The sequence below is a fragment of the Vipera ursinii genome (assembly GCF_947247035.1).
Source record: "Vipera ursinii genome assembly, chromosome: 3".
Classification (NCBI taxonomy): domain Eukaryota; kingdom Metazoa; phylum Chordata; class Lepidosauria; order Squamata; family Viperidae; genus Vipera; species Vipera ursinii.
Window position 1 is genome coordinate 157,156,942 of NC_139516.1, and position 24,252 is coordinate 157,181,193.

At 37.5% G+C, this 24,252-nt stretch overlaps 1 protein-coding gene across 3 annotated transcripts in view; it reads right to left on the minus strand.

Annotated features, from left to right (window-relative positions):
- SOCS6 (suppressor of cytokine signaling 6) overlaps positions 1-18,350 on the minus strand; it is a 28,481-nt gene extending 10,131 nt beyond the window's left edge. For 2 of the 3 annotated variants that reach the window (XR_014492137.1, XM_083359798.1), the window contains exons 1-2: positions 18,214-18,335; positions 17,129-17,287 (exon numbers count right to left, since the gene is read on the minus strand). The gene's annotated coding sequence lies outside the window, so the exon portion shown is untranslated. Of the gene's footprint in view, positions 1-17,128; positions 17,288-18,213 lie in introns of all 3 variants that reach the window. The other variant, XR_014492136.1, reaches the window with a different exon arrangement.
- Positions 18,351-24,252: the final 5,902 nt, after the last annotated feature.

Consider the following 24,252-nt stretch of genomic DNA (forward strand, 5'->3'; position numbering starts at 1 on the left):
GGCAATCTTAATTCCAACTTTTGATTCATCTAGCCCTGCCTTTCTCATGATGTGCTCTGCATATAAGTTAAATAGGCAGGGCGACAGTATACAGCCTTGCCGGACTCCTTTCCCAATTTTGAACCAATCAGTGGTTCCGTGTCCAGTTCTCACTGTTGCTTCTTGACCCGCATATAGGTTTCTCAAGAGACAAATAAGATGGTCTGGTACTCCCATCTCTTTAAGAACTTGCCACAGTTTGTTATGATCCACACAATCAAAGGCTTTAGCATAGTCAATGAAGCAGAAGTAGATGTTTTTCTGGAACTCCCTAGCTTTCTCCATGATCCAGCGTATGTTGGCAATTTGATCTCTAGTTCCTCTGCCTCTTCGAAATCCTGCCTGCACTTCTGGTAGTTCTCGATCCACATACTGCTGAAGTCTAGCTTGTAGGATTTTAAGCATGACTTTACTAGCATGAGAAATGAGTGCAATGGTGCGATAGTTTGAACATTCTTTGGCACTGCCTTTCTTAGGAATTGGAATGTAAACTGATCTTTTCCAATCCTGTGGCCACTGTTGAGTTTTCCAAATTTGCTGGCAAATTGAGTGTAGCACTTTTACTGCATTGTCTTTTAAGATTTTGAATAGCTCAGCTGGAATACTGTCACCTCCACTAGCTTTGTTGTTGCTCAGCTTTTCTAAGGCCCACTTCACTTCACATTCTAGGATGTCTGGCTCGAGGTCAGTGACCACCTCATTGTGATTATCAGGGACGTTAAGCTCATTCTTGTATAGTTCTTCTGTGTAATTTTGCCACCTCTTCTTAATCTCTTCTGCCTCTGTTAGGTCCCTGCCATTTTGGTCCTTTATCATGCCCATTTTTGCATTAAACGTTCCCTTCATTTCTCCAATTTTCTTGAAAAGATCTCTGGTCCTCCCTATTCTATTGTTTTCTTCTATTTCTTTGCACTGTTCATTTAAGAAGGCATTCTTATCTCTTCTAGCTATTCTCTGGAATTCTGCATTCAATTGGGTGTATCTTTCTTTTTCTCCCTTGCCTTTCGCTTCCCTCCTTTCCTCAGCTATTTGCAAAGCTTCCTCAGACAGCCATTTTGCTTTCTTGCATTTCTTTTTCTTTGGGATGGTTTTGGTTGCTACCTGTTGTACAATGTCACGAACCTCTGTCCATAGTTCTTCAGGCACTCTGTCTATCAGATCTAATTCCTTAAATCTATATGAGCAGATATAGAAATTACCAAATTGATTTCTAATACAATTCACAGTGTGAACCACAATATGAAACACATACCCTTATCTTATTTCCTTAATGGCTCTAAAATGACCCAAGAGCAAGTATTCACAATATCATTATCTGCAGAGCAACCTTGTATATGCCAGGAAGTTTGGATTATCTCTGAGAGACAATGCCTTGTAAGTAATTTCAGCTGTAATGCAAAACCACTGATAGTAAAAACAAACAAGCAAACCTATAGTAATTGGATTTGGCTTTCTCCTTGCAAACTTACACTTTTAGTATATAACTTTGCAAATAATATTAAGATCCCAATGATTTTCCAAGTATGCCTAAATGAAAACTGCATGTTTGTATTAAAATGAAAAGAACTACCTAGCTATTAAGTGAGACTAGCTACACTGGAAAAATTAATCAATACTTTCCTGTTTAAATTCAGTGCAATAATGGTGAAAAATATCAAATACAAAACTTCAGGAAAGTTTCAGGAGAATCTTAGTGGATTAGGAAAAATTCTCAACTTCCACATAATCAATAATAGATAACAAATCTGGGTTGCCTATCCTACTAAACTGTGGCTACCATTAGTCATTCCCATATTATGGCCTAGATCAGGGGTCCACAACTCCTGGTTCGTGAACTGGCACCGGTCCACGGCATACCATCAACCAGGCCACCCAAACAAGCAAAGCCCCACCCGCAGGATGCAGGCAGCATGCTAAACCATACCCCATGATGCTAAACCATACCCCCTCCAGTCCATGGGAAAACCTTTCTCCATGGAACCAGCCCCTGATGCCAAAAGGTTGGGGGCCGCTGGCCTAGATGTTTTAATGTAATTCCTCAAAAATCTGCAAGAATATTTGAAATTTTGCAAATCCCATTCTGAATTTTTGCAAGCCTCAAGAAAATATATGGAATCCTGGCGTGCTCATGCAATAGGTTGTGGTTCTCATGAGAGCTGAGCCACATATAATTTTTTCAGTTTTAAAAATTATTTTAAGCAACATACATACACACACGCTAGTCTCATTTGTGACAAGCAGCGTTACACAAAACAGAGAAAACAGTAGAAAACAAGCAAGATGTATTAAATACATTAAATATCAATCCGTTATAATTCTCCATATCTTTCTATCCTTGCAAACCATCCTTGCTTCCAATGTACTGCAGGCACTTGTTAGCTGTGGGATGCAGATAAAATATGGCTAAGTTCTTATGAGAACCACAGCTTATTACATGAGCAGCATTCCATATATTTTCTTTCTGCAGGAATTGGGATTTGCAGAATTTCAAATATTCTGACTTATCCAATAATTTCTAGTTTAGGGGTCTGAGATTCCACAGAATCACATAAGCATGCTTGTGGCTCATTACGTAGAACTGGGTTTCATTTGTGCTTGTGGCATTCCGGCTGTAATTTTCAGAACTGACCAGTGCTATAATTATTAGTAGGAAATGCTACCATGTGATATAAGTCCAGTTATGTCGGAAAACCTAGTCTATGTCTTCCTATTTAGTTTTTAGTTTAGTTTTTAGTTTTATTAAATTTTTATACCGCCCTTCTCCCGAAGGACTCAGGGCGGTGTACAGGGCAATAAATATCAGAATATAAATACAAAAGTTAAAAGAAGTTAAAAGAATTAAATAATCATGCCCAATATAATACAATGATTAAAACTATGTTAAAATTAGATCCAACCCCAAACCCATCAAACCAGGCCAGATTGTTCAAATAAATAAGTTTTTAAATCGCGCCGGAAGTAGCGAAGGTCGGGGGCCATCCGGAGCTCAACCGGCAAGCGGTTCCATAGGTCTGGCGTGCCCACAGAGAACGCCCTCCCCCTGGGGGCCACCAATCGACATTCTCTGATCGGAGGCACCCTGAGGAGGCCCACTCTGTGGGAGCGCACTGGACGGAGGGAGGTTGATTACTAAAAAAAAATGTAAAAAGAATATTTTTAATTTATTTATAGAAGTTTGTGACCCCTATTGGAGAAGGAATATTGCTCCAGCACTGTGTTATAACTCCTGCTTTAGGATTATTTCCATAAAAATATCTTTAGAAAAGTTAGACATATTTCAAACTAATAACAAGCACAGACAGATGCCATAAGATCCTGTGCATAGCCACTGACATCCTTGCAACACTGCAACTAACTGCAGTTTTTAAAGATTCTTCCCAATTAGCCATATAATTTGATCTGGTATCTTTTTTAATCATGTAAGTACAGACATTTTAATACAAATGTTATTGCTTGTAAAGGTATTAACTATTTATCAACGATAGTTTGTGCAATTAATAAGTTCACAATCATTTGTTGTAAATTGTTTAAATATTGTGATACATTATTAGTAGAAATTAATTAACTTTGTGGCCCTAAATTTTATTTTGCTTAAGGTTCATGCAAACAAAGTGCCACTGCATCCAATGCTTTTAAAGCAAAGATTTCCATGGTGTCTAAATCTGCTTTCAAACTGTAGACTATAATCTCTCCTATTAAGTGCCCAGATATTAAAATATGCATATATCATCAGTCAGATTGTCACATTTCACCTCCACACAGCTTTGTTAAGATAATTTAGTTCTCTATCATTTCAGCACTCTTTTATTTGGTAAGATTTTTTTAGAACTTTGAAAGCAAGTAACAGCCTAGCACACTTGGCTGATTTTGAAAAAGCTAAGCAGGATCAGTCTCGGATATGAGACCACCAGGAAATCCCAAGGCTACAAGAAAAAAAAACCCTAGAAGAAAGCAAATAAAAGCCACACTGTTAACTAAACAAATAGCTATTTCCATATAGTTTCCAAGACTATATTGGCAGTCCTTGACTTCTGACAGTTAGTTTAACTATGGTTCAATTACAAACGCCTTGGGAAAAAATGATTTATGACCTCTATTTGCACATATGAACATCATAGCACCGCCACGGTCACATGACTGCAATTTGGGTTTTTGGCAACTGGCTCACATTTATGACCATTTGCAGCATCCTGTAGTCATGTGATCACAACTTCTGGCAAAAATACCCATTAATGAAGCTAGATTCTCTTAACAACTGTGTGATTTGGCTTAATGGCCGTGCTGAATTGTCTTTACTTAGCAATCATCACAAAATTGTTGTAAAATTACTCATCTTATGACCACAACAACTTATGGTGGAAATTCAAGTCCAATTGTGGTTGTAAGTTGAGGACAACCCATAGCTTGACTTACCGCATTGTGACAGCACACAGCAGAATAAGACCAGTTTACTATTTGGATTGAAGGCTACCAGGAAATTCAAAAATTATAGCCCAGACCAGAAGGTTAAAAACAATCCTGAAGAACTCCCATATTTTTGCCAGGATAAATAAGTGGATGCATAATTTACTGACTGGTTTGCATGCTGCTTTCATTACCAGACTAACTCTAGGTAAAAAATATTCATTTATTTTATTTATTTGTCAAATTTATATAGATGCCCATCTCACAAAAAGTTGGTGTCACTTGTTTCTGATACTTTTGGTGTCAAAATTATGCTTGAACCTGGACTTGCAAACTTGAAGGCTATTATTCCATAAAGAAGATAATAATAAATAAAATAAAGTAGAAATCTAAATTTAATTTGAAATGAATTAGAAGTAAATTCATACAGTTAACATGATTGCTCTTATTGTATTTTAAAATATCCCCAGATCTGGGGAGTTTATTCAAGGCTCTCTGGGTCCTCTGATTGTGTCTCTTTGTTCTGTCATTCTTTATCTGTTTTGAATACTGAATATGCAACTTAGGATATTCATCTATAAAATATTGTCAATTAACAGATATTGTTACATATTCCATGAAAGCACAATGCTTAAAAAATTAGCTTGCTGCTCATTCGTCATCTGTTTGACTGCTGACAGGAAAATGATTTTTATAAATGTCCGGAGTATGTTTTGCTTGCTTTATCATAAAATATCAAAGCAATTATAACTTGTTTTTTTTTTTAAAAAAAAAAGCTCAACTAATAAAAAGGAAGAAATTTAATGAGGCATTTGGGTATTTTCATGTGGTTCCATGTAAGAACTATCAGGAAATATAAGTGGACGTTGTTCACAAACAGCATTATCAGCACAATTCAGAAACAACTCAGTTTGGATGATTGTAACCCACAATTCAGGAAGCCTGGATCAAAAATAGGAATAAATAATAGGGTGAAATATTTCTTCCCTATTATCCTTCCGCCATGGATTGGTTTTAGAACAAAAACTCTATTGTGCATCTGGCTAAGATTGCCGATTACATCAAACAGGAGAACTCTGAATTGGATAAATAACCATCATTTTCCATAATGGGAGGTGGCAAAAAGAACCATTTATGACACCATGGGGACCATTCATTTCTTAAAAATGAAAACCAAAACTTGGTATCAAATATATGTGTTTAACCTTGCAGTAGCATTTTTATCAAGGGGAGGATTTGTGCTCCCCTCCTCTTCCCACAACATATACACACATAACCCACTTCCTCATGGATAGAAAAGGTGTTGTAATTTTAATCTGTAAACTATCCCTGTATAGAAAGACTTGATAGGGATGTGCAATCTGTTGCTTTTCAGATGCTGATATGGCCATGCTGGTGGGCATTTGGGAATATATTTCCACAATTCTGAAGGGCCATTTTTTATGCTTCACCAGCCTTCTTTTAATCAAGCTTGTAAATCTTACAGAAGTAAAAAGAAAAAGCCATTCAGAATGCAATTTGGTTAGCTATAGTATATACAATAATGCTGGATTAAATGTACAGTAAAACTGACACCACTAAGGTTATTATTGAATAGTGAAAGACTAAACAATTGGTCATTTTAAGCATATTTTTGAAACTCTTGAAAAAAAGAGAGGTCCTTGGTTTTGTTCTAATGTTCTGTATTAAATCTATACTTTTACAGAAAGACAACGAGGATAACCAGAGATTAGAAATTGAGCCCTATGAAGAGTCAGAAAAAGCTGATATATTTAATACTGCAAAAAGAAGACAGAGGAATCTGATAGCGCTCTTCAGATACCTGAACAGATGTCACATCAAAAAGGCCAGGACCTGTTCTTTATCATGGAAGAATAGATTTAAATTATAGAAAATGAATTCAGTTGGGATGTTAGGGAAAAGCATCTCAAGAGTAAATACATTTCAACAGTGGAATTACCCAGACTCCTAATCAACATCTTTTTACTACATGCATTCAAGGAGAGGCTTGATAACCATCTCCTGGGAATGCTTGAACTTTGATATTTAAATTGATTCTTGCAACAACAGATGATTAAATTTTAGCTTACATGGCTATTTCTTCTTAAGGATTCTACTTTATCTTTTATAGAAAAATAATTGAAAGTATCATTAACAGAACTTCTTTTTCTCTGGTACTTGACTTGAAAGCTATTAACATGCAGGCTTTCCCAAACCAGAGGAGCTGTCCTTCCCTTATCCAATTCTCTTTATTCCTGCTGCAAATGAGGCAAATGAGAGCAAATAACACACAGAACTCACAGAAAGCTGGTAGCTCTTTTTTTTAAAAGAGCTATGTAAAATAATTTTTAGCTTCCTATTACATAATAATTTCATCATAATAAAAATGTGTGAGTTGGGCACACAAACTAAACAAATAAATAAAAGCTGAATAGAGAAACCAAAGGATTTATCTGATTGTGTACCTGCCCACACTGTGGGACTTCTCCTTAGATTATTCAGATAACATAGAGGAACCCTTGAATCCTCTGCAGTGATCCTTCAAGAATAACAGCACCTTGGTACTTAAAACAGCAATTTAGAGCAGTGTTTCACAAAGCATCCTTCCAAATTGTTCACACAGCCCTAATATTTAAGGTGCGTTTCTGGCAAAACTGATAATGATCATCAACCAACACAGAAGTCTATTGTTAGATGCATACAGAAGGAACGGAAAGGTTAAAATGAAAAACTTCTGGCTTAAACTGGCATCCTGATGAAATTCAGAGTAATGATGATGATGATAGAGTTGGAAGGGACCTTAGAGGTCTTCTAGTCCAATCCCCTGCTCAGGCAGGAAACCCTATACCATTTTAAATAAATGGTTGTCCACTCTCTTCTTAAAAACTTCCAGTGTTGGAGCATTCACAACTTCTGGAGGCAGGTTGTTCCACTGATTAATTGTTCTAACTGACAGGAAATTTCTCCTTAGTTCTCGGTTACTTCTCTCTTTGATTAGTTTCCATCCATTGCTTCTTCTCCTGCCTTCAGGTGCTGTGGAGAATAGCTTGACTCCCTCTTCTTTGTGGCAACCTCTGAGATATTGGAACGCTGCTATCTTGTCACCCCTGGTCCTTCCTTTCATGAAACGAGACATATCCAATTCCAGCAACTGTTCTTTATATGTTTTAGCCTCCAATTCTCTAATCATCTTTGTTGCTCTTCTCTGTACTTTTTCTAGAGCCTCAACATCTTTTTTACATCATGGTGACCAAAACTGGATGCAGTATTCCAAGTGTGGTCTTGGAATTATTAGGGAATTAATGAAAAGTATACAAATACATTAGTTTCCTTAATTTATCTGAATGAAAACAAATAGCTCCATGGATAACCCTAATAAAAAATTCTAACAAAAATGTCTCCATTCTTGTCTCTTCATTTTTTTGCTTCCTAAATAACCTTATGTCAGAGCAGATGGATGATCTTGAAAAAGGGATGAGACATTACCCATGGCTTTGTATCCAAGTTAAAATAGATACTTGGCTAAAGTGTTCGATACTGCTGAAATCCCAACTCAGTTACAAAGGTCAGACCTTAAATAAACTCTTATTTTGTACAACTCTGCTCCACTACTTTGCTGTAGCAATATATTGGGGCACTGGCATAGATATGGACGTTTATGTTTCTTTGTATGCTGCCAAAAAGAAAAAAAATGAAGGAACCAAAAAAGAAAATAAATAAAAAGGAATGGGAATGGTATATGGCAGGGGTGTCAAACTCAAATTCATTGAGGGCCACATCAGCATTGCAGTTGCCCTCAGGGGGCCAGGTGGATATGGCCAGGGTGGGCGTGGCCTACTGGGTGGGCGTGGCTAGAGTGTGTATGGCCTACTGGGTGGGCATGACCAGCTCTACATCGTTCGCATCAAGGGTGCCTATGGGGGCCTGGGCAGGAGTGGGACAGATAGGAGGGTCTCTGGGCCAGGGCCAAGGCAGTGGGGGCCGTTCCCTCACTGTTTCCAGGATGGCTTCACGGGCCACATGAAACCACTTCGCGGGCCGGATCTGGCCCCCGGGCCTTGTGTTTGACATGTCTGGTATATGGGAAAAACTTGAGAGACAGGGCGAAGAGATGCTGCCTAGGAAATGGTCAAATAAGACACAGCATAGTCCACAGTTGGTAAATGGACAGGACAAGAAAGTCAAAAAGGACCCTCCCTAATTTCTCAACATGTAAGAGAGACTGCAAGAAAATTGTACTTTTAGACTTGCAAGATTCTGTTAATGCAGCTTTACAATAAAATAGAACTAGGTTATCTGGTCATGTTTCCTATTACCTGGTAAGGCTGACAGGAATAGAAATCTATTTCTAAGTATTGTTCTTCAGTTCAGCTGCCAGAGTTTTCTAAAGAAACAGCATAGTCTATTCATGTTTTTTGTCTATACACATTGTACCTAGATTGTAGACAATTTGCACACAACAACAAATACAGGCTTATCATGTTTGAATTAATAGCCTGATGCATACTCCTCGCTATTTCTTGTCTGTCTTCCACTACCAGAAGGGAATAGTTACACAAAACAGGAATCTCATCTGTGGTTTGTTTAGTACTACACATAAATCAAGATACCAAACTTACTATTCTTAAAAGAAGTCAAGATGAAGCCTGGTTTTAAATCCCAACATGTGAAGGAAGGCTAAACAAAGTATGAATTTCCAAACTAGTTGTGCCAAAGGAGGAGTTAAGTATGGATCAGTATACTTAAATCACAACAGACATATGAGAATCATGTAACTATAAACCTTTATACTATAGTTTCTCCAGAGCTTATCGCTTTAAAGTTCAATAAATTATGCAACAATGAAGAATTCTATACCAAATTAGATAGCAAAGCAAATTCTATTTTTAATGTGTCTGCATGTAAATAATTTTAAAAGGCTCCTAGACAAATCAATTTATAGCATCATGCTTCAGCTCTTACCCTATCTAAATCAGATATAGCCACTATACTATACTGCCAAAGATCTGCCTATTTAATGCCTAGAATAGATTACCGGTATTCCATTTCAAATAGCTGTAAGACATTGCAACTGACTCACTGATGGGAGTCACTATACTAATACAGATTTGAATTTATGAAAATTTGTGAATAATTTATGGACAACTCTTTGTTCCTCCTCCATTCACTTGTTTTTATTCTGGCTGTGAAGGAAAGCTTACCCATCTTTAGCTCTACCAGACTAAGAGCATAGTCTTCCCTGTGGAAATACAAGCTATTCAGAAATGCAAGCAACTTACTATCTTTTAAAATTTATTTACAAGCTGCCTTAATTTCTAAGAACATCATCTTAAAAACACTACTAAGAAAAAATAAGCAATCTGGTCCCTTCAAAAGTTTAGAATTTCTAACTGTTAATGCTGCTATGATTCAAAATCAGGATGCCTAGACTGAATTAGAGTTAACTGAACAAAACTTACATTTTTAAACACTGTATAGCATATCTGCATAAATTATTGCTATTAATTAAAAATAATTATAACATGTGTGTAAAGCCATCAGCATTTTGTTATTTATTAATCAAATTTATATAGCCACACATCTCACAATAAGTGAATGTGGGCAGTATACCTTAATCAATAAAAAAGGATACTGTACATATATTAAAAAAGCCATTTAAGAATAGAAAAATTAGCATTAAAATGAAAATGATTAAAACTATAATCAATAAAAAGGATACTATACATATATACTGTAAAAAAGCCATTTAATAGAAAAATCAGCATTAAAATGAAAATGATTAAAACTATACACACACACATACACATACATATATACACATACATATACGTGTATGTATGTATGTATGTATGCATGTATGTATGTATGTAACCCCAATCTAAAGCCATCTAAACAAATCTCTGATAGTGTGGGAACACCAGACCTGATAGCATAATCAGGTCTTGAGGGATTTCCACAATAAAAGGCTAATATAATTGGGAGGAGGTGGTCCCTCAGATAATTCAGTCCTATGCCACAAAGGGCTTTAAGGATTAAAACCTTTAAAGTGCCTTCAATTGGATCTGGAAGCAAACTGGCAACCAATGTAGCTCACTCAGTGAAAACAGACGTGTAATATGAGCTGTCTTGAGAGCACATAACTGCCTGTCTCATTGCATCAAGTACCTTCCAAATGCTCTTCTTGGGCAGCTTCATGTAGGGGGCATTACAACAGTCCAATCTGGATTTGACTAGGGCATCCATCATTGTGACCAGAGATTCCCCATCCAGAAATAGATGCAATTGCTGCACAACTCAAAGATGTGCAAGGTCCCTACTGCCACGTGGTCCTTGAGAAGAAATTGTGAATCTTAGGAAGACCTAGATTGCACACCGGGTCTGTCTGGCGTAGTGTGACCCCATCCAGCACCAAAGATGGCATAATCCTAGAACTAGTAGGTCCCCAAACGTGGAGTTACTCAGTCTTGCCAGGATTTAGCTGAAGCCTGTTGTTCCCCAACAAGATCCTCATAGCCTCCAGACACCAGGTTAAAGCATTCATAGCATTGGTTAGCCAGGAGCTAAGATGTATACTGGGTATCATAAACATACTGATGATACCTCAACCCCATAGTAGTAGATGAGTTCATCCAGTGGCTTTGTGTAGATGTTAAAAGTATGTTCAAAAGAAGGTTTCATCTCTCTCTCTCTCTCTCTCTCTCCCTCCACACACACACACACACGTATATACATACACACAGGGCTTTTTTTATCATAAAACGCACTGGAACAGAGTTCCGGCATCTTTCCTATTGTTTCCCTTCCTATCCTCGTTTGTTTTTGAAAATGCCCCATTGGCGGTATGGTGCAAGAGGCGGTATGGTCCCCTCCGGCACTGTCTGCCTCCTCTAGGAGAAGCCTTGAGGCACCAGAGCATCACAGCCAGAGCTTGGCTTGATTGGCTGGGTCAGACCATGTGGTGTGGAAGCCAATGGTGGAGGTGGGAGTCACCTAAACATGGAGGCCATCTTTCAAGAGAGGGTGAGCGAGCCCTTTGTCTTCCCTTACAGAAGGTGGGGTGTGAGGTTAAAAAGAGGTGACATGAGAGGAAAGAAAGGCGGCTGGCGTGGAAGCTTGCCCAACAGCGAACCTTTGCTGTTTCAGTTCCTTGGGTAGTTCAAAGGCTGGGACGTCTACAAAAATCTCTTTTTAGTCTTTTATACTTTATATTCAAACTGCAGAGGGGAAGAATAAGAATAAAGGCAAAGTCTTGTGATTTGGAGGTATTATTATTAATAATAATATATATTAATTATGTATTGGTCAGATGTAAAGGTTGAGCTACAGTATAAGGTTTAATCAGATCTATTTATTAAATTGGGTTAACTTAGAGGTAAATTAAAAGTAATCTGTTCACTGACAGTTTCAACTTTAATTTGTTTCAAGTCAATATCCACAGTAAACTCCAAATGTAAATTTTCCACTTAGTTTGACAACTTCTTAAAAATAATTCAATCATTTACAAGCAACCAAATTTTTGTTTTATTGGGCCAATTTTCATGCCACATAGAAAGCTGACATTTCCACTCATTAAACTAAATGGGTATGCCAGTGGTAAATGTCCCAAAAGATTAATAAAATGCCTTCTTGTAATTTAAAGCCACAGTGCATGGCAACAGCAATAGTATTAACTTACCTTGAATAAAATCCTAGTCTTTTAGATAAACTAAAAATTGAAGGGGTTTTTTTTTCAACTACAAAGATAAACGTTGTAGGGTAGGCAAGGCAGGTTATATGACGTGTGTGAGTTCCGGCAGCTTTTTTTTTTGGAATGCATGGATAACTTTGAATAAAAGGGAGTGGTACTATTGCCTAGGAAACCATCAAACAAGGGAGTCAAAGCCCATAAAAGTTTAACAATCAAAGAAAAAAAACTTAAGAAGAGCCTGCCCTAATGGATCTAGTAGTTATAAATGGCAGGCAGAAAATTTGTACTTTCAGATTTGCGAGATTCTGTTAATGTAGCTTTACAATAAATGTAGCTCATCCAGTCATGCTTACTGTCCAATTTACATGGGAAAGCAGACAAACTTTCAAATGAACTGTAATACTGAGAATTAATGACAGAACAGATACAGAAATATAAATTATATATACAGGTGGTCCTCGGTTTATGAGCAGTCATTTAACAATCATTCAATTTATGATGGCCTTGGAAAGGGTGTTTTCTGGACTGTGAAGCACTTCTGACCATAGTAAAAGTTCCTGATAGCTTGTTACCCCATCACACAACTATTTCACTGCTTGCACTTACAACTAGCCAAGAGCCCTGCAATAATGTGTTCACTATTTGCAATCTTCTTTGCTGGCTTGCCCAGAAATCAAATGGGGAAGTTGGCAGGGAAGGTTACATGCTGCTACTCCAAGGCCCCTTCCAAACTGTTATCCTGCCAAGAGGATACCCCCTCATCTCTAGGGGCTGGCTGAAAAATCTGCCTACCAAGTGGAGCTCAGCCTCTCCACCAGGATGCAGAAAGGAGCTTGGATCCCAAAGAAGGCTAGCAAACACTATAGTTCTTATGATAGTTTGAAAGGCCCTTTCTCTAAATTGCATGATGAAGTAAATTGCAAATGCACAGGTATAGTATAGGTGGTACCGTGCTCAATAGTAGCAACTGTGAGAGGGATCTTGGAGTCCTAGTGCAGGACTTTTCAACCAGTGGTACGGGTACCACCTGTGGTACACTGACACCTAGCAGCTGCAACAAAGAAGAGGGAGTCAAGCTATTCTCCAAAGCACCTGAAGGCAGGACATGAAGCAATGGATGGAAACTAACCAGAGAGAGAAGCAATCTAGAACGAAAGAGAAATTTTCAGAAAGTTAGAACAATTAATCAGTGGAACAATCTGCCTCCGGAAGTTGTGAATGCTCCAACACTAGAAGTTTTTAAGAAGAGACTGGACAGCCATTTGTTTGAAATGGTATAGGGTTTTCTGCCTGAGTAGGGGGTTGGACTAAATGACTTCCAAGGTCCCTTCCTAATGATAATCATCATCATCATCTTTCCAATGATTGCAAGAACCTGCCTGAAGCACAGTCGAGGCCTCAGTAGGAAGACCATCCTCACGTTGGCTGGGCATGTCTACAGCTGCAGAAAAAGGCAAAGGCAAGTGAATCTGGTTATGGTGGGATGGGTAGAGAGTCCAGGTCTCCCAGCATGGTGGGGCACGGAGTGTGCTTAAACATCACTTTGCTCAGGAAGATTTTGGTTACAGCTGTGGCTATAACTTGAGCACCACCTGTATATTCTAGGAAATGCAATAAGTTGCATTTTTATCATTCCAGCTGCTCTGATTTGGTTAAAATACATTATCCTACAATCTAATAACTAATGTTCTTAGAGAGTTGCTAATGAAATTGTAGATGTTAGCAAGCATCTAGAAAATTTGTATCAGGAAGAATGTTTTTTGGCAAATGGAGTTTATGGTCTTGCAGTAGTATGCTTAACTTCATGGTACCTTTGAATGACTTTCTGTATTTCATTGAACTACAGTTTACAACATTTCTTACCATTAATAATGGTAAAAATTCAACCATCTAAAGCCATATATCAACAAGAAACACACATACACAGAGTACACATTATTTTAGTGTTCAATTTCTCCATTCCTTTTTTTAATATTACTTAAATTCCATAATTGTAACATGTAGAATCAAAACAATTTAAATGCTTATATTGCTTTCTATTCCAAAAGTTGAGGCACAAGGATACGTTTTAACTGGCAGTTCATCATTTTGTAAGTGAAATACCTTGGTGTTTAATGATCACAGATCAAGAACCACACCTATAAGTTTGTATTAGTTCACACACAACTGGCTTTTAAATCCAAGTAATCATGTAATCAAACAATATACATACAGTACTCTTTTAAACATTTATGAATCTATTTTCCCCAAAGAAGAAAAAAAGATTGTTTAACATATGCCTCCTCCCTGGAACATCTTAGCACTCTCTATAATACAAAGGAACAGGGCGTTTGAATTAAAGGTAACACAGGTTTTATCAAATCCTTTTGTTGGTCACAAGAAGAAAAGAGTCATGTATTATTTATTATGTAGAAACACATCAGTGGGAGGATATAATATTGCTAGACTTGTCTTCCTGTACTTACTTGACTTAAACTGATGCCTCCCACTGAATTTAACTACTTACAGCAACTTCATAGCTATAAAATTATCACCACCACATTTTTTGGTTTGAAATGTTTTCACAGCAACAATTTTTTTATTATTTGAATAAAGTATCAGAGTATTTACCTGCTGGAGGTTCAAAGTAATGCATTTTATAAATAACACAACTGCCTTAGTTCAAGATAACAAATGATTATTTCTTTTAAATAGCTCAAAATAAGTATACTATGTTAAAAGTCATGCATTTGTAACCAGATAGCACTTACATGATGCTAGCTGCCTTTCCCTTTAAGATTATTTTATTGTTTGGTGTTACTATGGATATAAAACATTCCATACATCAACTGATAATGGCTGACCTTGAAAAAGATAAAGTCTTGAACTTGATTAGTCCTTTATTTTTTACAATTACGCTATGACTGTCAATATCTTTTATTTGTTTTGTATCTTTAAACTAGCAATTAAAAGAACTAAAAACATGTCCAATTATTAAAATGTAGAGAATATGAATTTAGGAAGAAAAAAATGAAAGAGTACATAAAAGTCCTTTGTGGTATAATATAAAAACATTTGATAAATAATAAATGCATAAATAACTAAATGCAGATGAAGAAAAAGCAATTCATATGTCAATATAAATCATGATGTACTGACGAAGTGATATATAGAAGAGAACACTCATTTTTGCTAAATGCAGGAAGTGTAAAGAAAAGATGAGAGAAAGTAGTTCTGAAGGGAGGCAGAATATAATTGCTATTCAGAAATGAGAGTATATATTATGAGAAGAAATCCAAATGCACTTTTACCATTTTTTTAGTTACCGTAACTATTTACCAGGTAATAAGCACACAACTGTTATTCAGTTTTTTGAAGAGAATTGAAACTACAACATTTTGTCACTGGAAAAAATCTGTTTCCTCTCTTTATGCTCATATATAGCTTTTGGGTGTGCCACTTATGCTGACCTTGTACAACATCACAGGAAGTCAGGACATTTTGCTAACCAAAATTATCCCAAATTATTTTAGTTTACTTTTTAAATGAATCAATTTCTATGTCCCACCAACAGGAGAACCTCATCCAACATTTAAAAACTAAGGATGAAATTAGTCACCACCAGATGAACTTTACTTTTGCATAAATTCATCTTGTTTATTGTATCTTCATTTATTTTATATTTAATTGTAGATTTTATTCAGTCTTTCCATCTTTGAACTGTATGATAGCAAAAAGACAACTAGGCTACCCATGATGCAACAAGGATACTTTATATACCCGTATGTCATGGAAACAGAATGGAAAAATTTCTCCATTATAACTTTCTGTACTTGGTGCATCCAGACTTATTAAATTATAATGGCCATGCTAACTGGAGTAGAATCACCATTGCCTGGGAATTCTAGCTCAACTCAACTGGAAGATACAAAGTTCAGGCAGGTTATTCTCTCAGAACTGATTTCAGTTAACTCTACAGTACTAAGTGTAGTCTTTTAACACTTAGGTAAATGATACATTGTGATTTTTTTACTGATCTGAAAAACAGTATCTATTATATCTGCAAATGATAGTTAAATTCAAAATAAGCACAATTGTAGTATGTTGAGGAAGAGAAAGGTAAGATGAAGAATCTATGTTAAACATTAAAAACCAAAATTTGATCATGTAGTTATCTGAATGGTTTCCTAGAATTTTATAGGCCACAAGTGGATGAGTTTACTCAACATATTGACATGATTTTGTTATTAAAAATATTTAAACGTATTTAAAAATTAAATGCAAGCAAAGTATCTATTCCAGTACTAAGCCCAAGGTTTATATGTCAGAGCATTTGAATGGACAGGCCCTAGTTCCTGGATACGTGATTTAATTCAAACTATTAAAGTTAACTAAAATCTGCATTGTATCATTTGTATGGGTACAGTAGCAACAGAAGCCAAATTATTTTAGAGTAATTATTAGAACGTAGAGATGAATCTTGGCAATGTATAGTATTCAGACTGCAAACACCCCAACCCTAAAAATATTTATGTGTTCACACTGATATTAGGCTTGGCTGCACACAACACACATAGAAATGAAGCGAGAAACTAAACAAGAACTAAGTTATGTTTTATATAGGCCATTTTATACATGACTCTCACCATACTATTTTAGCTTCACCAGAAGCCTTCTTCCTGTTAAAATTTCCCTAACACATGAACTTTGATACATGTTTTATAGATTGTTTTCAATTTTATATAAAGGCAAACACTCTGGGGGAAAAAACTTCAGTAAAAGTAGAAATACAACTTTAGGATCACCTTCTACATATTTTATGCAGGATATTTACACCAAGAAAATGATATAGTTTCACTGAATTTTGTACCATTTGGGTACCAGCCTTACAGCCAACTGTCTCACCTAACAAGTTAAATACACTTTTTCCAAGATGGAAGTGAGTGACAGATGATGTGCATTATGTTAATGAATGTTTACTTCAGAGAGATCATTGGACTCGGTTTGTAAGAGGCCTACCTTAGAACAAAATTAATCGTCTAGACTTCATTGTTTCTTATGTGCGGAAAGAAGAAAGGAGGCTGGCATGGGGCTATAACTTTGGATTCACAGTAGGAGTTCTTCAGATCCTTCCACCATCAATCTCAGCCTTTTCCCTGTTCTCCCCGCCTTTTCACCCTGCAGTTCAAAGGGGGTTCCCCAAATGAATAAAAACAGCTAAAAGCACACCGCAGTTCTCTTCTCTCCCCCCCCCCCCTCTTTCCTTTGGCGCCCATACGAGTGCCTGGGACTTCAGAGGGTGGAGGAAGGAACATCAGGATGGTGTTGAAAAGTGCTTAGAACAGCGTTTCCCAACCTTAGGAACTTGAAGATGCCTGGACTTCAACTCCCAGAATTCCCCAGCCAGCATAGCTGGCTGGGGAATTCTGGGAGTTGAAGTCCAGGCATCTTCAAGTTCCTAAGGTTGGGAAACGCTGGCTTAGAAGGTGAGCAGGAAGTTTACAAACCAGACTTTTCCAGGTGGCCCCGAACTCCAAAGGGAACCCAACCACACACAACGCTGCTCTTGGGGTGTGTGTGTGTGTGTGTGTGTGTGTGTGATTCAACTCCTTGGGGCCCTGGCGCAGCCAACCTCGCTGGTTTTGGCTGGGGATGGGCTGTTAAAGGAAGGTGGAGGCTGCAACACGGGAGCCGGGATAAAACCCGCAGGACAGTCCCCCTTTCTCCTGGATGACCACGCTGCGCCTCCCCAGCCCCTCACAGGCGCCAGCAAAGCCCCTTCTTTTCTCCCTTCCCTCCACCCCCCCCCCCACACACACAGGCAGGCCTCGGCTGTGCAGCTGCAAGCCCCCGACAGAACAAAAGGGGGGAAACGAACGGGGCTGAGCAGGGATGGGCGAACGGAGGCCACGAGAGTCTCAGGCCAAGCAGGAAGACTTCCAAGCTGGAGGCCATGGCTGGGCTTCATCTGGGCCTGAGTTCCCCACCACCACCACCACCTCCCACCATCAAGCCAGGCCTGGATTCCCTTTTCTTGCACCGCACGAGCGCGCGGCTCTCGGATAGGAGGCGTAAGAACAGGAACCGCGCAGAAGAGGACTCACCCGAGGCAGCCAATGCCGCCGCCGCCGCTGCTGCCAGTGGCGGCCCTCGTAATGAGCTGAGTCCAGGCCGGCCGGGCTCAAGCGCCGGCTCCGCCTCCGCCAAGCTCCCTTCTCGTCTGTCGCCGCTACTTCCTCCTCCTCCTCCTCCTCCTCCTGCTCCTGGCGTTGCAGCTTCCCCCGCCTCCTTTTTCCTCCTCCTGCGCCCTTCGTCTCCGCAGGGGCGCGAAGGGGGGATGGCGAGGGCGCTACCGCCGCCGTCAGTTCACGTACGGGAAAGCTTCACCCGCGCCTGCCGTGGCAGGGCAGAAGGGACCGGAGTCCAGGCCGGCCGTCTCCCTTTCTCGTTCCTTACGCCCCCGTCCTTCTGGTGCCCCGCTTTGCCCCTCAGACGCTCGCCTTTTTCTTTTCGGCCAGTTTTACCGTTTTAAGAGCAGCTCCTTTTCACCCTCCCAACCTCAACGCAGCCGAGCCGTTGCACCTTAACCGGGCCAAACCTAACGGTCCCTGTTCGGTTTTCTTTCCTCAGTGAAGGAGTTGAGATCTCGTCCCACGTTGCCCGTGAAAGGGCTTGCGTTTCCCCCCCAGGACGACGCACAGTCCTCCCGTGCCTGTTAACATGCGTGTCGAGCCGCCTACATTTCAGTGGAGTTCAATACCTTTTTTGCCCATCTTTTCTGGAAATAATAAATAAAAGTACGCCTTTCTAGCTGTTCCCCTGCAAGTCGAGAAACGACCGTTTAAAGGCCGGGCGAATTGACGGGATTACAAAATGTTTTGTAAACTATTAGGGTTTTTTTTATTATTTTAATGGAACGCAATAGCTTCACATGATTTGAAAGGGGGAGGGAATACGAAGAGCTTTTTAACTGTTCCTTCCTTGTCCGGGTTGGCTGACCTTCTCTAGATAGTTAAGACGTAGTGGCTGTATAAGGAATTGCATGGTGTTGCTTTCTATTGGCTGCTAGTGTGAACTACGCTTTACTGTGGTATCTGTGGCAGCCTTTCTCAGGCTGATGCTCTCCAGTTGATTTTGACTACAATTCCCAGAAGTCAAAGTCAACATGGCTGTTAAACTGCAGGTTTAAATAAATAAATAAATAAACCCTTATTGTCAAAGTACAACATGTGTACATTGAGATTAGCTGAGCCTCCCCCCCCCCTGCTCTCTCCCCCCAACACACAGTGACAACAAACCCTCCATCCCACCACACTATGTGAACCAACTACACCACACACCGGCCTCCCAAGTTCTGATAATTCCAAATTCTGATAATCATAGTCAATGCTACGTATTAGGAGACTGCCAAGTTCGAAAAGACTATCTACTCTTAATATTTATTAGAAACAAACAAACAAACAAAAATCCTCAAAGCATTGATGGTTCCTTTTGCCACTTTAGATGTATCAAAGTATCAAACTGGAAGTAAAGGCAAATCAGAGTGAAAAATTATTGGCTATATATAACGTTAGTAATCTGATTCCTGCAATCTTTGGGCCCATCTAATGTTTCCATAAAAAAATAGTTTAAAAGTTTGAAGTCTGAAAGTTTTCATTTTTCTGTAATTTCTACTCCTGTATCTGCTGCAATTTTAACTCAAAAAAGTTCAAAGTTGTGGAATTAAAGTTTTGGTTTGATTCTTAAGTCGTTTTGTTCATCCATGTCTTTGCATGAGTTTATCCTTTTTTATAGTTCTCTGAGTTTCGTTGGTTTTTGCATTTAAAAATAGATTTTGCTGTTGTTTTTATTCCAACTCAGGCGTGATCCCACTCAATTGGGAAGACTAAACAGTTCAAAGAGAAGTAGTGGACATTTTGAAAAGTAATAACCATGTAATATTGGATTTCTTGATTTGAAGGAGATTAATTGAGTTTAGTCAAATGTGTTCTTAAGGTAGATTTTAATAAAATTAATCATTTAATAAGTAAGAGAAGTATAAGTAAGTAAGTAAGTAAGTAAGTAAGTAAGTGGAGTTAATAAGGAGCCCAAATATCTGGAGAGCAAAAAAAGAGATAGCAAAAGTACAAAAAATAATTCTGTCAAGTGGGAAAATGTAACCCAATATTGAAAGCTAGTATGACTACACAAAACCTAAAATAAATAGAGACAGATGCAGGCAGTGGAAAGATGTACTTTTGCAAGAAAGAATATGCAGAGATAGCCAGATTCCTAAAGATAATGTGAACAAAAGGTAAACTTTAGAGTGAACTAAGATTAGCTGAGAAGAAATAAAAAGGGTTTTTTTGGATATGTTTTAAATGAAAATGAAAAGAACTTCAATTACTTTATGAAGATGGCAGAAGTGTGAGATTAGACAGAAATACTCAATGATCTTTTCTAGAAAGCTGCATGATCCATAGGCAGTTGGGAAAACTGGTCTGAAGGATTAATATTCTGTTTTGAGCTTGACAGAAATTCAATTGAGGAATACATGACCTTGAATGAATTCAAATCTCCAAGGATAGGATTGAATGTTAAAGTACTGTAGAAACTTGAAGAACAAAGATTCCTTATTTTCACAAAAGGGTGTGGGGGGGAGGCAAAAACAATGGGAAAAAGGGAAAAATTCTGAATTCCAATCAGTCTAATATCAGAACCTAGAAAGATTAACATACAACATATAAAATTGATTGAATTGTAGGCACCTTGAAAACAGCGTTCAACCAGTAGTCAATATGTATTTTGTTGTGGAGATAGAACCAACGAAGTATCTTTTAATGGCATAAAACAACTACAGTGATCACTGGATTCTTTGCCAATGCAAAGCAAAAGAATCCCAAAGCCCACAAGGCTACAGGTTATACACCCTCTAAAATGATACATAAGCTTACAGAAGCAGTATAAAGTATAACATGACCTTTATTGCAGGAATATGGGATGATGAAAACATGGGCTAATTTACTATGGCCTGACTTGGCACTTCTACAATCTACTCTTCTAAAGATATTCCAAGCTTGCCCTTTCTACTGACTTTAGAACCTTCTAATGGTGTGTGTGTGTGTGTGCATGTGGTACTTGTAGTTGAAGAGTTTCAGAGTTTACTTGCAAAGCTGTTTCTTTTAAACCCATGCTAGTCCTGGTCCAGAGATAGATCTGCTTGTGTTATATTTAACACTGAAACCTACTTTGGGGGGTTTTCACAGAATGCATGTACAGATTTATCATGCATTTAATTTCAAGGCCACCCAAATCCAAGGTGAATCTGGGTAATTTACAAATTAAAAAGGAAATAAGTCACATCAGGGAAAAAATAAAAAACTGACCAGACACAAAATCTAAAGAATCAAACAGCCAAAAAAAAAAAGCTCAAGGGGCTCAACCACCTGGAAGAACAATCAGGTCTGTATGTATGTATTTCCCACCTTTATTACTTTTAAAAATAAGGTAGTAAACATACACAATATTCCTTCCTCTTCCTATTTTTCCCTCCACAACAACCCTGTGAAGTGAGTTGGGCTGAGACAGGAAGACTTATCCAAAGTTATCCAGCTGGCTTTCATGGCTAAGATGGGACTAGATATCATGGTTTCTCATGTTCTAGCCTGGTAGATTTCAATTTGCATCTTTATAGTTATCTATTCAAAAGAAATGGTATAGTTTGTGAGTATTTTGAAAAGATATGAGATAAAATATTGGTAGGATTTAAAATGTTGATATTGAATTCAATCTGTGCATATGTAAGCTTTCAAGATTCATTATGGTATGTCAGTATATAAAGAAAAATAAATAAATCTGAGTACCTATGTGAGTTTTAAATACTGTAGCCTATTGACAATGCCCTTTTTAAAAGTCAGGTTTAAAATGACCCTTAACCTCTATTTTCACTTAATTGACTAGAGGCTAAAGAATCATGTGTAACATTCATTCATCATTATGCCAGATGCCATTACTTTATATTCCCATCTGCATTATCCAGTTGTTTTTTTCTTATAGCATTTGGCTTGCAAATTTGCTGAAATGAATTTATTGTAAATTTGCAGCAGGATGTGAATGGAATTTGTCTGAAAACATGTAAGATGCATTCATGCATATTTGTGAAAATTGCTAGGTGAAGCAAATAAATTCACCGGATACTTTCTTTATTTAGACCAGTTAATAAGTTAATAAAGCATCAAATTTGCACAATCACCCAAATATCAAAATTTAATCTGTTAATGTAATTTTAAATTGTATTTAATATGTAAGAAACATGATATTAAATGCTAACTTTTACTCCAATCTTATTACATTATGATTTCTAAGGTTACTTAGACATTTTAAAGAAATACATCTTAATTAGATAAAAAATATTTTCTAGTAAGAATGAAATACAGAAAGAGGAATCATCCTAATAAATCATCATTAAAACATCAATTGTCAATGCAAATTTAGTTTGTTGAAGGAGACTATAGACTAAAATACACTGGGCATTAATTTGCAATCTTATATTTAGAAAATAAGTAGACATTCTCAGTTTGACATCACCATAACTTACAATTTATAATAAGTAGCATTCAAACCTTGAAAGGAAGTTGAAAGAAATCATTTTTAAAGCTAGAATGAATTTCCTAAATGCAAAATTGTTATACAAAAGGAAAAAAATGAGCCATGCTACAGGTAGTTCTTGACTTACAAACATTTGTTTAGTGACCCTTTGAAGTTACAATAGTACTAAAAAAGTGAACTGTGGCCTTTTCTCACACGACCATTGCAGCACCCCCATGGTCATGTGATCAAAATTCAGACACTTGGCAACTTGCATGTATTTATGACAATTGCAGTGTGCCTGGGTCATGTGATCACCTTTTGCGACCTTCTGTTAAGCAAAGTCAAGGGGAAAGCCAGGTTCACTTAATAGCTGTGTTACTAGCTTAACTGCAGTGATTCACTTAACAACCTTGTCAGGAAAGGTCATAGAATGGGGCAAAACTCACTTAACAAGTGCCTTGCTTAACAATAGAAATGTTGGGCTCAATCGCGGTTGTAAATCGAGGACATAATGTACAAAACAACTACAAAGGTAGAATGGATAAAACTATCAAGACTGTTAAGTTATAATGTTGCAAGGTTTACTGATATCTTCTGACATCTTCATGAATATTTGCTTTCTAAACCTGTATCTAAGTTCCATCAATGGAATTTCCTATTCTTCAATGTTCAGATTCCCAAGGAATAAAAATAAAATAAAATGTGGGATTCTTCCTGATAAGGAAAAAAAAGAATTTATGCAAATTTCACTGCCATGTGTCTTAAATTCTACTTTTAAATTCTTGTGAATTGTGAAGTAATTTCAAATATTCGCATGTTGTTTCATTTCAAGACTCTTTATCATGCCAGGAAAATGAATATACTGTAAGTTAGTAATATAATAATTTCACTGTTGTAATATTATTCTCAATAGCATGGACTATAAAAGTTGTCATATGAAAATCCATTAAAACCACATGTAACTTTGTGTTTCAGGCAAGAATACAAAAGATAACTAGAAGTCTTGCATGGATTAGCTTAAAAAAAACATTAAAACATGTGGTGCTCTTTACCTACAACACTTCCAGATGAGAGATTTAAAAAGCTATCATGTCTTATGCAATTTTATGGAAAATAATCGAGTCTATATAACATCACTATTTTTCTTTTGTGCATCCCTTCCCATGTTTGTAAAGGACAAAGCCGGCAAGGCTGGAAGTCTGAAATAAAACAAGGCTATTATTAGAACATTATAAACATACTCTCAAAATCTAAAGCTGAGAAGCAGCAAAAGACAGGCAGGATTTATATCCTAAAGATAGGTAAGACAGACAGATAGACAGACAGTAACTGCTTTTATTGCAGTTACTATTATCTGAACCTCCTCATAGAATATTTATTATAAATTCAGAAGTGTATGTCTGTGTTTCCAGAGGGGAAAAATGTTGTGTCCAAAGTTTTCTCTACATTTTTCATGCATAATTTGAATGGGGATAAATTCATCAACAAGTGGAGTGGGTGACAGTGCTGATTTTCAGAATATTGGTTATGTATGCTATGGCTTTATGAAACGTGCTTTAAGCATTATACCTTCT